The sequence below is a fragment of the Humulus lupulus genome, chromosome 1 (assembly GCF_963169125.1).
Source record: "Humulus lupulus chromosome 1, drHumLupu1.1, whole genome shotgun sequence".
Taxonomy (NCBI): Eukaryota; Viridiplantae; Streptophyta; class Magnoliopsida; order Rosales; family Cannabaceae; genus Humulus; species Humulus lupulus.
In genome coordinates, this window is record NC_084793.1 from 251070772 (window position 1) to 251084213 (window position 13442).

Here is a 13442-nt window from a genome sequence, read left to right on the forward strand (position 1 = left end):
GACACATTGGAGCGGCGAGGTGTGGTGGAGTTGCGGTGGAACAGTCTCTAGTTTTACCCAAAAAATTCCAGAAAAAATGAAGATGAAGACTTGGGTTGGGGGATATATCGCCTGACTCTATAGCGATGACATGTCGTCAGTATAGAGTATAAGTGAGTCGTCGCTATACAGCACAAGCATCATTTCAGTTACCATATGAGACCCTATAGCGATGGCATGTCGTTGCTATACAGATGATAATGGTACACACATCGTTTCCTTATCAATCACAGACCATATAGCGACGACATATCATCGCTATAGCAAGTAAAAATTTGACTAAAATTTTTGGCGGTCCACTTTCCCTCCTTTTTTTTGGACCCTATAGCAATGGCATGTCGTCGCTATACACTAAAAAATTAACTGCTCAATGGATTAAATGAGTCTCTATAGCGATGACATGTCATCACTATAGGGAGTAAAAATGGACAACCAACTTTTGGCGGTCAAGTTCCCTCCGTATCCTATAGCGATGAAATTTAATCGCTATAGAGACTCATATTTTCCTCTTTTTTTTTGACAAAGACTCTATGACAATGACATGTCGTCGCCGTAGAGTAAGTGCCTGCCTTTTATTCCCTCCAAATTCCTGGAACCCTACAGCAACGACATGTCATCGTTGTAGGGTCCCATGAATTTGGAGGGTCTGGTCGTGTGTTGTTGACGACCCTACAACGATGACATGTCATCGCAATCACTTATTTATTTTAATAAACTAAAAAATGAATTTTCATTGATTTTAACTACATACAACGACGACATTAGAGTCGTCGCAATAGATGTTGTCACTGTAGAGTCTTTTTCTTGTAGTGATATGTATGTATGTTAACGCACGATCCTTGATTCTTAATAAATAATTATATTAAGCATATGTTCCTTATTTGATTTTTATATCTATATATATGTGTATTGTCATAATCTTAACATATGTATATGTGTGTGTATTTTTATTAGTTTGTAGTATTATATACTAAGATTTTAATATGCATAGGAAACTTCACTTTTGATGAAAAAGAATTAAGATTTTAATTTACTTCAATATTACATTATAGAAATCATTATATATATTATAATTATTATTAAAGGTTAGACACTTCCATAAATAAGTTATTAATGTAAAATTATTAGGAGCATAATCTGTACCACGAGCAAAGAGCATTTTTGTAACGCCCTGGATAGCCAAGACCATTACATTGTATATTTAAAATAGTGCAAGACTTGCCAATCAAGTCGTTTGGACATAAACATGTCACTAAAGTCAACTAACAGGTTATGGTTAAAAGTAACAGTTTGTACAAGGGATCCAAAAAATAGTGTTTACAAGGCAATTGAAACCCTTAAAAGTAAATACAACTGAAGCCAGCCTACATGAAAAATACAATTTTGGCTCTAGTCCCTACCAAGCCCTCGGTCGTGGCAGTCGAGCAGCTACCGATGTACACACCGCCCCCAAAGCTCTCCAACTCACGGCTGGTCTAGCTTCCCATTTCACTTACCTGCACCACATAGCAACTGTGAGCCAAGGCTCAACAAGAAAACTTAATTCACATTCAGAAATGCACAACATTATACATATAGTAAATTCAGAGCGATCAAGTCAATAATAGCATAACATAAGCAACAAGCTAGTAATAATAAACAGTTTATTCCAAAATGTATTTCAATCCCAGTATCAGTAAAGTTAGTTAACTGTCGAGGCCCTTAGGCCGAGCCTTCTAGTTATTTAGCTAACCCTGACTCGCTTAGGCCGGGCTGCGCCCACACACTTAACATCAGCTCCGACTCTCTCAAGCTGAACTTTCATATCAAATATAACAGATAGATAGATTGCGAATCACACAATCAAAAGAAGCACGAACAAACATGCCTATCCAGCTAGCCACAAACCCAGGGGGGTCTCAGCCTCATTCACAACCTGGGTGCAGTTTTCTTACCTTGAGTCCCGAGCTGAAGGTGTAGAGGGGTCTCGAGCACGGTCCTCAATCCCGAGCCTTAGTGGTATATCCTTGTCACAACGCAATAATGGATAACCATCAAAACCTAAACCAATTAAAAGCCTCAGAATAATTACTAGCCTCTGGGACCTCGAATTCTACTAAATCGGGTAGTAGGACCCTTCCCGGGCACTTAGGTTCGAGTCTTTGAACCTAAAAACCTGATTTGACTATGTTTCTCAATTAGAGTCGTGGCCCAGGCCTTATGGGCCATGGTGTGTCAAAGTCAAAGAGACTCAAGGCTCTCTCGTGGGGGACACAAGCCTCGACGTGCGTCAACCTGATCTGCGGCGCCTAGCCAAAATTTTAGAGGCCCTTAGCCTCCTTGCATGCATTGGACGCGACACCTGAAGAACAGGGCTGCGACTTGAGCCCAAATCCCAGAAATTCCCTACGTTTTCCACCCAAAAATCATCAGAATTTTCTTACAAAAAACCCCATTTTTCCCAAAATCGATCCCCCAACATGTTCCTTGTATCACATGCAACCATTATAATCTATGCACAAACTCAAAACTAACTCAAATCTCAGAATTCAGAGGTTGACTAGGCATCCCTAAGAATACTCAAAACTAAATAATAAATTCAATAGAACAAAGTTTATAATCTCAGCTCAGTAGTAATCTTGATCCTCAACTGTCCCCTACCCTGCTCCTAGCTTGATTCCTCAACTTCCCAAGCTCAAATCCTGAGTTTTCTCTTCAAAGCTTCCAAAGTCCTTCAATGCTTTAGAGAGAGGGAGAGATAAGCAAGATAGAGAGAGAGAGAGAGAGAGAGAGAGAGAGAGAGCTGAGGGAATGGTTAAGTGGTTTCTGGACACTTCTTGTAATTTGCTAAGTATATTCTTAAACCTATCATTAGCCTTTCTAACACTACCAAGGGAAAAACAGTTTTTGCCACCATTTTATCGCTAAACCTCAAGTAGCCCTATAGATTCCCAACTAATTGCGACTTACCTAGATAATCCCCAAATAGTTACCCGTTACTCGGTAAATCCCAAGTATGCACTAAGTCCCCGAAAAACCCTAGGCTCACCCCGAGCTGGGTATTAAACCCCATTGTGACTATTCTGCTAATTTTCTCACTATGATTATCTCGAGTCGAATAGTGCAAATATATCCACATAATAATGTGGTCTCAATCATTTACACACATATAATCACCTTTATACCGTCAACGGGCCAAAATCACTAATATGTCCTATTTAACAAGAATGGGCACACATGCATATGTAATACTCATAAACATGCATATATATATTCATATTATCATATAAATCATGTATGCCACGTGGCTACACATTTAATTAATTAATTTCTCACATATATCCAATTATGCCCTTCCGACACGCTAAACAACGCACTAAACCTTATTAGCATTTTTGGGACGTTACAACTATCTCCTCCTACAGAAAATTTCATCTTCAAAATTTACCTGAATAACTCGGGATATTGATCCCACATAGCCGATTCTAGCTCCTAGGTCACTTCCTTGACCTTTCTATTCCTCCATAAGACTTTGACTAAAGGAATCGTCTTGTTTCTTAGAACCTTGTCCTTTATGTCTAGGACCTGAACTGATTTCTCCTCAGAAGAAAAATCTGTTTGTAGCTCCAGATCCTCATATCACAATACATGGGTCGTATCTGACACATACTTCCGAAGCATTGAGATGTGGAACACATCATGAACTCTTGATAATGACGACAGAAGATCCAAGTTGTAGGCTATCTGCCTGATCCTTTTGCAATGGAGAAACTCGTAGAAATACGTGGTCCCCTACCTAGAACTCCACGTTCTTACGCTTAGGGTCAGCTAGATTTTCTGTCTGCTCTGCGAGGCAGGCATTTGAGCTTGGATTTTCTCAATAGCTTCATTAGTCTTCTAAACCATCTCTGATCCCAAGTACTTCATTTCCCCCATCTCATCCCAATACATCATATACCTACACTTCCTTCCATACACCATCTCATATGGAGCTACTCCAATCGTTGACATATACCTATTTTTGTACGAGAACTCAATCAACGAGAGGTACTTACTCCAAGACCCCTCGAAGTCTAGCACACATGCTTTAAGCATGTCCTTCCATAACTGAATTGTCCTCTCAGGCTGCCTGTCTGTTTGAGGATGAAAGGCTATACTGAACTTCAACTAAGTCCTCATAGCCTTATGCAAACCACCCCAAAACTTGGAGGTGAATATAATATCCCGGTTTGACACTATAGACTTTAGAACCCCAAGGAGAGGTACGATCTCCCTCACATATAATTTCGCATACTGGTCCACAGTTTATGTTGTCCTCACCAGTAGAAAATGAGCTGACTTGGTGTATCTGTCTACTATCACCCACACTGAGTCATGTTGCCCCACTATCCAATGAATACCCCCTATAAAATCCATGGTAATATCTTCCCACTTTGACTCGGGAATGCCTAGAGGTTGTAACAGCCCCGTTGGTCGTTGGTGTTCAGCCTTTACCTGCAGACAGGTTAAACACTTCGCTATGTAATCAACCACGTCCTTCTTCATTCCAGGCCACCAATACAATGATCGTAGATCCTGATACATCTTCGTGGTGCCTGGATGGAGTGAGTATGGTGTAGTATGAGATTCATTGAGAATCTCTCATTTGATACCCATATCCATCGGAACATAGATCCAATCCATATATCTCAGCAAACCCGCTTCTGAAATGGAATAATCCTTAGCTGCTTCAGCTAGGACATCCCCTCTAATCTCTTGCAACCGTGTATCCCCCATCTAGACCTCTTTTATTCTCTCCAAGAGGGTAAACTGTAAAGTAATATTGGCCAACTAGCCCACTACCAATTCTATCCTCGTTCTGGTCATCTTTTTTGCCAATTCCTTTGATATTTGCTTTGAGCTAAACAACTGTCCTAGGCCTTTCCAGCTCAAAGCGTCTGCCACTACATTGGCTTTTCCTGGGTGATAAAGGTTGTCACAGTCATAATTCTTCACCAACTCTAGCCAACACCTCTGTCTCATATTTAGGTCCTTCTATGTGAAGAAATACTTCAAAATCTTATGGTCAGTGTATATCTCCCACTTCTCTCCATACAAATAGCATCACCACACTTTCAGTGCGAATACCACCGCTGCTAGCTCCAAATCATGGGTAGGGTATCGTTGCTCATATTCATTTAGCTGTTGCGATGCATAGGCAATAAACTTCCCACTCTACATCAACACACATCCTAACCCCAGTCTTAATGCATCGCAATACACCACAAACTTGTCCCCTTCTGAAGGAAGACTCAGCACTGGAGCAGTAATTAATCGTCGCTTTAGTTTCTGGAAACTACCCTCACATTTGTCTGACCATGTGAACCTCATATTCTTCCGCATCAACTCAGTCAATGGTGTGGCAATCTTCAAAAACCTTTCCACGAACCGTCTGTAATACCCTGCTAACCTATGGAAACTCCTAACCTCTAAGGCGTTCCTTGGCGTCGGCCAATCCCTAACTGCTTCTACCTTTGCCGGATCCAACTTAATCCTGTCTCCACTGATAAAATGTCCAAGGAATGTTACCTCTAATAGCCAAAACTCACACCTCTTAAATTTAGTATACAAACGATGCTCCCTCAACCTCTGCAATACCACTAGAGATACTGCTCATGCTCTGCCTCTGAACGAGAGTAAACCAGGATGACATCGATGAAGACAATCACAAACTGATATAAGTAATCCTTTAATACCTTGTTCATCTAATCCATAAATCCTGTCAGGGCATTGGTCAATCCAAATGACATGACCAAGAACTCATAAAGCCCATACCTCGTGCAGAAGGCCGTCTTCAAAATATCCTCATCCTTGATCCTCAACTGGTGATAACCAGATCAAAGATCAATCTTCGAGAATACTATCTTACCCTGCAAATAATCGAACAGGTTGTCTATCCTCGGTAGTGGATACTTGTTCTTGATAGTTAACTTGTTTAATTCCTTGTAGTAACTGCACATCCTCAGGGTCCCATCCTTATTCTTCACAAACAAAACTGGAGCACCCTATGGGAAGAAGCTAGGTATGATAAATCCCAAGTCTAGTAGCTCCTGTAACTGTATCTTCAACTCCTTCAGCTCTACTAGAGCCATCCTATACGGTGCCCTCGACACAGGTTCTACACCCGGCACCAACTAAATGACGAAATCGATCTCCTGGAGCGGAGACAGTCCTGGTAAGTCCTCAAGGAACACATCCAAGAACTCACATACCTATCTAGTCTCTTTTGGCCTCAGTGGTGTGATCCTAGTGGCATCCACCACATTGGCTAGAAAACCCATACAACCTCCTTGTAATAGGTCTTTGATCCTCAATGCCGATATCATGGGAATGCGAGGTCCATGCACAGTACCCACAAAAATGAAGGGGTCCTCACCCTCAGGCTCAAAAGTCACCATCTTTTTCCTACAGTTTATAGTTGCTCCCTATCTGGCTAACCAATCCATCCCCAAGATTATGTCGAAGTCGTCCATACCCAACTCAATCAAGTCTACTGATATTTCCCTGCTATCCACCATCACTGCCAGTGCTCTAATCCATCTCCTAGAAACTACTAGTTCCCCCGTAGGCAGTATAGTCCCAAACCCTGCAGTATAATACTCACTAGGCCTACACAATCTATCAATCACTTTTCTAGAAAAAAATGAATGTGTAGACCTAGAGTCAATCAATATAGTATAAGGAAAGCCAGTGCTAGAAAGTTAACCTATCACCACCAATGGACTAGCCTCAGCCTCTGCCTGAGTCAAGGTGAACACTCAAGGTGGAGTCAAGCTATTCGTCTTCCCTGGTTCTTCCTTCTTCAATGTCGGAAAATCTTTCTTGAGGTGCCCAATCACCTCGCACAAGTAACAGGCTTTCGCCCGGCATTCGCCCAGAAGGCGCTTCCTGCATCTAGCACATTCTAGGTAGCTTCTCCATGTCTCACGACCACCCTGGACACCCCTACCCCTCCTATCAGGACTAGTAGTGGTCTAGGTGTCAAGGGTCTTCCTCTTCTGATCAGTAGGGCCTCTGCCCCTACTAGATCCTAAAAGTGGAGGCACTGCCCTCCAAAAATCCCGTCTTGCAGCACTCTCCCTCCACATCTTGTTCTCTGCCTCCTCAGTAGTGAAGCCCTTCTCAACCACCTGGGCATAAGTAGTCTCCCCAGGTGCTGATGTGATCCGCACATCTTAGGATATCATGGCATTTAGCCCCCAAACTTGTCTTGCCTGGATGCATCTGTAGGCACTAAATCAGGTACAAACCTCGCTATTTTGTCAAATTTTATGGCATACTCAGTAATTTTCATATTGCCCTGTACCAGACCAATGAAATCATTCACCTTTGCCACCCTGATGACAATACTGTAGTATTTTTGGTTGAAAAATTCTCTGAACTCATCCCAACTCATAGAAGAAACATCTCGAGTCTGGGATGCCACCTCCCACCAAATGCGGGAATCATCTCAAAGCATGTAAGTGGCATAGGCCACCCTATCATTACCTTCCACCCTCATGAAGTCCAGGATGGAGGTGATCAAACTCATCAACTATTCATCCTTAAATGGATCTGGTCCTCCCTCAAAAGTTGGAGGATGTTGTTGCCTAAATCTTTCATACAGCAACTCCAACTTGTTCCTAATCTCAGGCGGCTATACTAATGTTGCCACAATAGGTGTCAAGTAAGGTGCAGCACTCCCTGGAGGAGTCTACTGCTTCAGAAGATGAATCTCTTCCTCTTGACTCTGAAGTCTAGCCTGCCACCATTTTCTTGCTAAACCTCAAGTCGCCCTCTTGATTCCCAACTAATCCTGACTTACCCAGATAATCCCCAAATAATTACCCATTATCCGATAAATCCCAAGTATGCACTAAGTCCTTGAAATACCCCTAAGCTCACCCCGAGCTGGGTATTAAAATCTGTTGTGACTATTCTGCTAATCCACTCACTAGGATCATCTTGAGCTGAATACTACAAATATATCTACATAATAATATGGTCTCAATTATTTATGCACATATAATCACATTTATGCCCTAAACGGGCCAAAATCACTAATATACCCTATTTAACAAGAATGGGCAGACATGCATATATAATACTCATAAACAAGCATATATATTCATATTATCATATAAATTATGTATGGCACGTAGTCACATATTTATTCAATTAATTTCTCACATATATATCCATTTATGCCATCTCGGCACGCTAATCAAGGCACTAAACCTTATTAGAATTTTTGGGACATTACAATTTCACTTGCAATGACTTAGGGAGCTTGGAGACGAGGTAAGTAAAGTATTTAACTGCAACACAATAATTATGTGTTATGTGAATTTCGTCATGATCATTTTCTATTGAATGATAAGTAGGTGTAGATTGACATATCATATTCAGTTCATATGCATGGCATATAGAGTTGTATGGTGGATTAGTATATGACATGAGACCATGCATGAGATTATGAGAATAAATTATGATATGCCTTAAATAGTATTATGTAAAGCTAAACAAATGCATACACACAAGATTTTATCAATATGAGAATAATATGTTAAGAGGTGCCACTATTTCGAGAAGGTGAGTTTATATGTAAGCATAGAGTTAGGCTCAATATGGCAACCCATTAGTGTGGGTTAGGTTCGAGTGAACCAATTATATGTTTTAGTTTTCTCCTTCATATTAGATATATTATATGACAGCATAGAGTGTGGCCGCCTTATATTCTTGAGCATGACGGGGCAACGATGGAATAAGGTTTAGTAATAAGCCCCTCTGTGGTGATGGCTAGCCGAAGGAGAACCCATGGGATTTTATTTTATGAATTATAAGCAAGTCCTGCAGGCTTTGATCTAATCGAACATCGTGCACAAGATAAGAGGGCCCGGAATGATAAGGAGAAAATCAGAGAAAAATATGAGAATTATGCATAATATATAGAGCAGAAATTTTCCACAGCATGCATTACTTTACTTTCTGAGCTTTAGCTCATAGTTGTCTTATGTTGCAGGCCAGGGAAATGATGTTTAAATGGACCAGTGAACTAAAGCCTAGCGCTGACTTTGGTTGTACATATGAATAAATAAAGGTCATGTGGGAATGATCGGCAATAGCTTATTTTTGTGTATACTGGCTTGTGAGGTTATGTTTGTTTGAGACTCATGTATGATAAATAAAGTTCTGAGACTCGTGTATTAAGTATTATACACACCTATTATGTAAGATAAATAAAGTTGAGGATGTTTTATATTAATTTATATATATTTTTTTAAAAATTCGAGACTGTTAGAACCTAATTAGAAATTAGAAATAAACGTAACATCTCATTAATAATATTAAGTAAGGTTGATATGAGTGAGAGTGTTAAATAAGACAACTCGTTTTCTTTAAAATTGTATAAAGAAAACTCATTGATACTCTTTTGAATCAAGTTTGGGGTCGATTTACCGATTGGAAGCTGAAAGTTTTGAATCAAGAAGTGGGCAAGATCTGGAATTCAATGTGCGAAGGAAAAGACATGGTCAATTTTATTGGATAGATCTCCATGTATTTTTAATGTGGGCTTATTATTGATTGAGCAATGGTCGACCAGAGAACCATGGCAAGAGATGAGAGTAGATTCATATAAGTTATGGGTTCGGGTCTAAGGGATTCCATTCAAATTGCTTACATTCAATAATGTCCAAAGGATTGCTGGTATTTTGGGGGTTGTGGTAAAGAATAAGATGGTTGATTTAGAGGAGGTGATTCTTCAAGGTTATGTGAGGGTTCAAGTAGAAATGTCGATTGAGGCTGGATTTAAATCGGGCAGATTTTTTTTGGGGGAAGATAAGAAGATTTGGATCCCTTTCAAGTATGAAAGGCTCCCTTTCTTAATTTAAAATGTGGCAGAATAGATCATGAAGTTCGATTGTGTAAAGAGAAAGAAATTGTGGAGTGTAAAAAGAAATGAGAAAAGGTACCAATTATTGGGTCTTGGATGAAGATTGATAATCATGTAAAGGATTGTTTTGAAGGTTTCTTGAAGATGTTAGGATCTGATTAGGTAGGAAGGAAAATAGGGTATGGAGTGAATGATGGTATTGTCGTTACAAGGAATGGACAAACATTGGATGGAAAACAAATCCATGTTTGTGAACATGGACATATGAAAGCTTTGTGGGACAGTACAGAGGACTTGGGGATGGCCACGATTAGTTTAAGAGGGAAAATATAGTTGAAAGAGGGCTACTTAAGGCATCGGTGGAAGATAGGGCTAAAATAGCTAAGAATATGAGCCCTACAAATAAAAGAACATGAGTTAAGATTGGAAAAGATGTAACATCTTTGCTGGAGCTAAAAAGCAAAGTTCCTCGGCTACAGGAGCAAAGAGAATACCTAAACGGAGCTAGTATGGAAGCTAAAAGTTTTCAAGTAGTAGGACAAAATATTGTTATACTCAGTGAGGATTTTGTGATGGGAGGGCAGCAAGAAAATGGACATAAGAAAATCACGGGGAGTAATATAGGTAGAAGGAAGATTAAAGATTGGAAAGATGTAAGAAGATTGAAAAATTAAGTAGGGAAGACTGTCCAGGAAGGGAGGAGGAGCAAGTTACAGTTGAAGTTTTATCAGGAGCTCAAGTTTCTACTTTGAAGGATTCTTGGTCTACTATGATAAAGATTCAAGTGGCGCAGCCTGAGGTTCAGGGTCCCCGAACTCAATGAGGGTCTTAAGTTGGAATGTAAAGGAAATGGGGAATCCCTCTACGGTCCGAACTCTGAAATCCCACATCAAGGAGTATCATCCTGATTTGGTCTTTTTGTGTGAAACAAAAATAAGTAGTTCTCAATTTGATATGTTGAAAAGAAGATTGGGTTTTAATAGTGGTTTGGTGGTAGGGCAACAAGTCTTGCTAGATGTTTGATTTTTGTTAGGTGTGAAGAAGTGGTTGTCAATCTGAGATCTTTCTCGATCTCCCATATAGATGTGTACGAGGATTTATGGGCATCCGAAAGCTGGGCAAAGGATTCAATCTTGGTCTTTGAGGTCAATTCCCCTTGGATGTGTTGTGGGGATTTTAATGAGATCCTTCCATATTAAGAGAAAAAGGGTATAGGGATGAAGCCAGGTTATTGGATTAAAAACATTCAACTTGTAGTTGTTGATTGTGGTTTAAAGGAGTTTAGGACAGAAGGCGACCTTGGTGTAATCAAAGAGCTGGTAATTTGGTTTTTGAATGGCTGAACATGGGCTTCTTTAATCAGGATTGGCATGAGATTTTTCCTTGAGCCATAGAAAAGAATTTAAGTAGATGGGGTTCTGACCATTGCCCTTTACTTTTTAAATTTCCAGGAGTGACATTTGGTAAATTCTGTTGTTCTTTTAGTCGACAAACTAGGTTTCACTTCAAAGAGGACTGGGCTGAGGATGAAGCTTGTCTTTCTATAGTTCAAAAGGAGTGGAGTAGAATGGGTGGAAGAGGTCAACTTGCTAATTTACTTAGCACTCTTCACATGTATGGAAGTATTTTACAAAGATGGTGTTATGAGAAAAGGAAGGAAGAAGGGTTGATTCTGCACCAGAAGAAACAACTTTTGGCAGATCTTTCATCTTCAACGGAGGCAAAGGATTGGGTCTTGATGAAGAAAGTAACAACTGACATATATAGATTGTTGCTTAGAGAGGAAACTTACTGGAGTCAAAGAAGCCAAGTTCAATGGTTTATGGCTGGAGATAAAAATACCAAGTTCTTCCATCGAAAGGCTACTAATCGAAGAGCTAAAATTGAAATAAAATGTATCAAGGATTCGAATGGTTGTTTGCAAATAGATAATGGGGTAGTAAACGATATATTAACCTCTTATTGTCAAGACATCTTCTCCACTTCTTCTCCTTCCTTAGATGAAATTAGAGTTTTTTTTATCTCATCTTCATCATAAAGTTATAGTGGAGATGAATGAGATGTTACTTATGAGTTTTAGTGAAGATGAAGCGTATCAAACTTTTATTGATCTTAATCCTTCTAAAGCTCCGGGCTGTGATGGGTTCTCGGGATTGTTTTATAGAAAATATTGGAAGCATATTGGGGGAGATGTTTTAAGGGTGTGTATGAATGTTACGAATAAAGGGGCTGATCTTACAGAGGTGAACAAGACTATTATTGCGCTTATTTCGAAGGTGAAGAATCCCAAAAAGTTGAGTGATTATAGGCCTATTAGCTTATGTAACTTTTTGTATAAAATCATAGCTAAGAGTTTGGCAAATAGGCTAAAAAAATGTATGGATATGGTACTTTCTTAGACTCAAGGAGCTTTTGTGGGAGGAAGGCCATTCACGATAATTCTATTATTGGGTTTGAAGGATTATTTTCAATGAGGAAGGGATGGAATGAGAATGGGCATTCGGTAGCTTTGAAGTTGGATATGTCTAAAGATTATGATAGGGGTTGAATGATGCTTTATAGAAAAGTTTATGAAGAAATTTGGTTACATAGAAGAATGGGTTCATAAAATACAACATTGTTTTACTTCAATTTCTTTCTCTTTGTTGTTAAATGGTGAAGTTAGAGGCTCTTGTATTCCTAGAAGAGGGTTGTGTCAAGGAGATCCTTTGTCATCATATTTTTTTATTTTTTGTGCGGAAGGGCTTTCTTGTAACTTAAAGGCAGCCGAGCATCAAAAGAGAATTAGTGGTCTAAATTTTGGAAGAGGGGATGTGACTGTTTCTCATTTGTTTTTGGCAAATGACAACATGGTTTTTTGTTAGACTACAATGAAGGAGTGTGAGACTATCAAGACTATCCTAGATAAATATGAAAATATTTTAGGGCAGATAATCAATTATTCTAAGTCAGAAATTGGTTTTGGGAAGATGGTTCGAGAGGAAGAGGGATGAAATATTCAGCAGTTATTTGGAGTTAGGAAGGTTGAGTGTCATGAGCATTATTTGGGGCTTCCTTCTTGCTCGGGTCGTCGGAAAAAGGAGATTTTTCGTTATATCAAGGAGAGAATTGGGGTAAGCTTAATGGGTGGTCTAATAGTGTCTTTTCTTCGGCTGGGAAAGCTATTTTGATCCAAGCAGGAGTGCAATCTATTCCAAGCTACTGTATGTCTTGCTTTCATCTTCTTAAGGGTCTCCTCAAAGAAATAGTGAGTGTTGTGGCTCGCTTTTGGTGGGGAAGAAAAGAAGACAGTAACAAAATTCATTGGTGGAAGTGGGAAATTTTTTTTCTTCCAAAAGGCACTAGAGGTTTGGGTTTTCGAAATTTTGAAGCTTTCAACCAAGCTTTTTTAACAAAACAATGTTGGAGAATATTAAAGAATCTAGAGTTGCTGGTTAGTAAAGTTCATAAAGCTTTGTATTTTCCCTCTACTGAGTTATTGAAGGCTTAGGGTGGCTCTAGAACTTCTTAT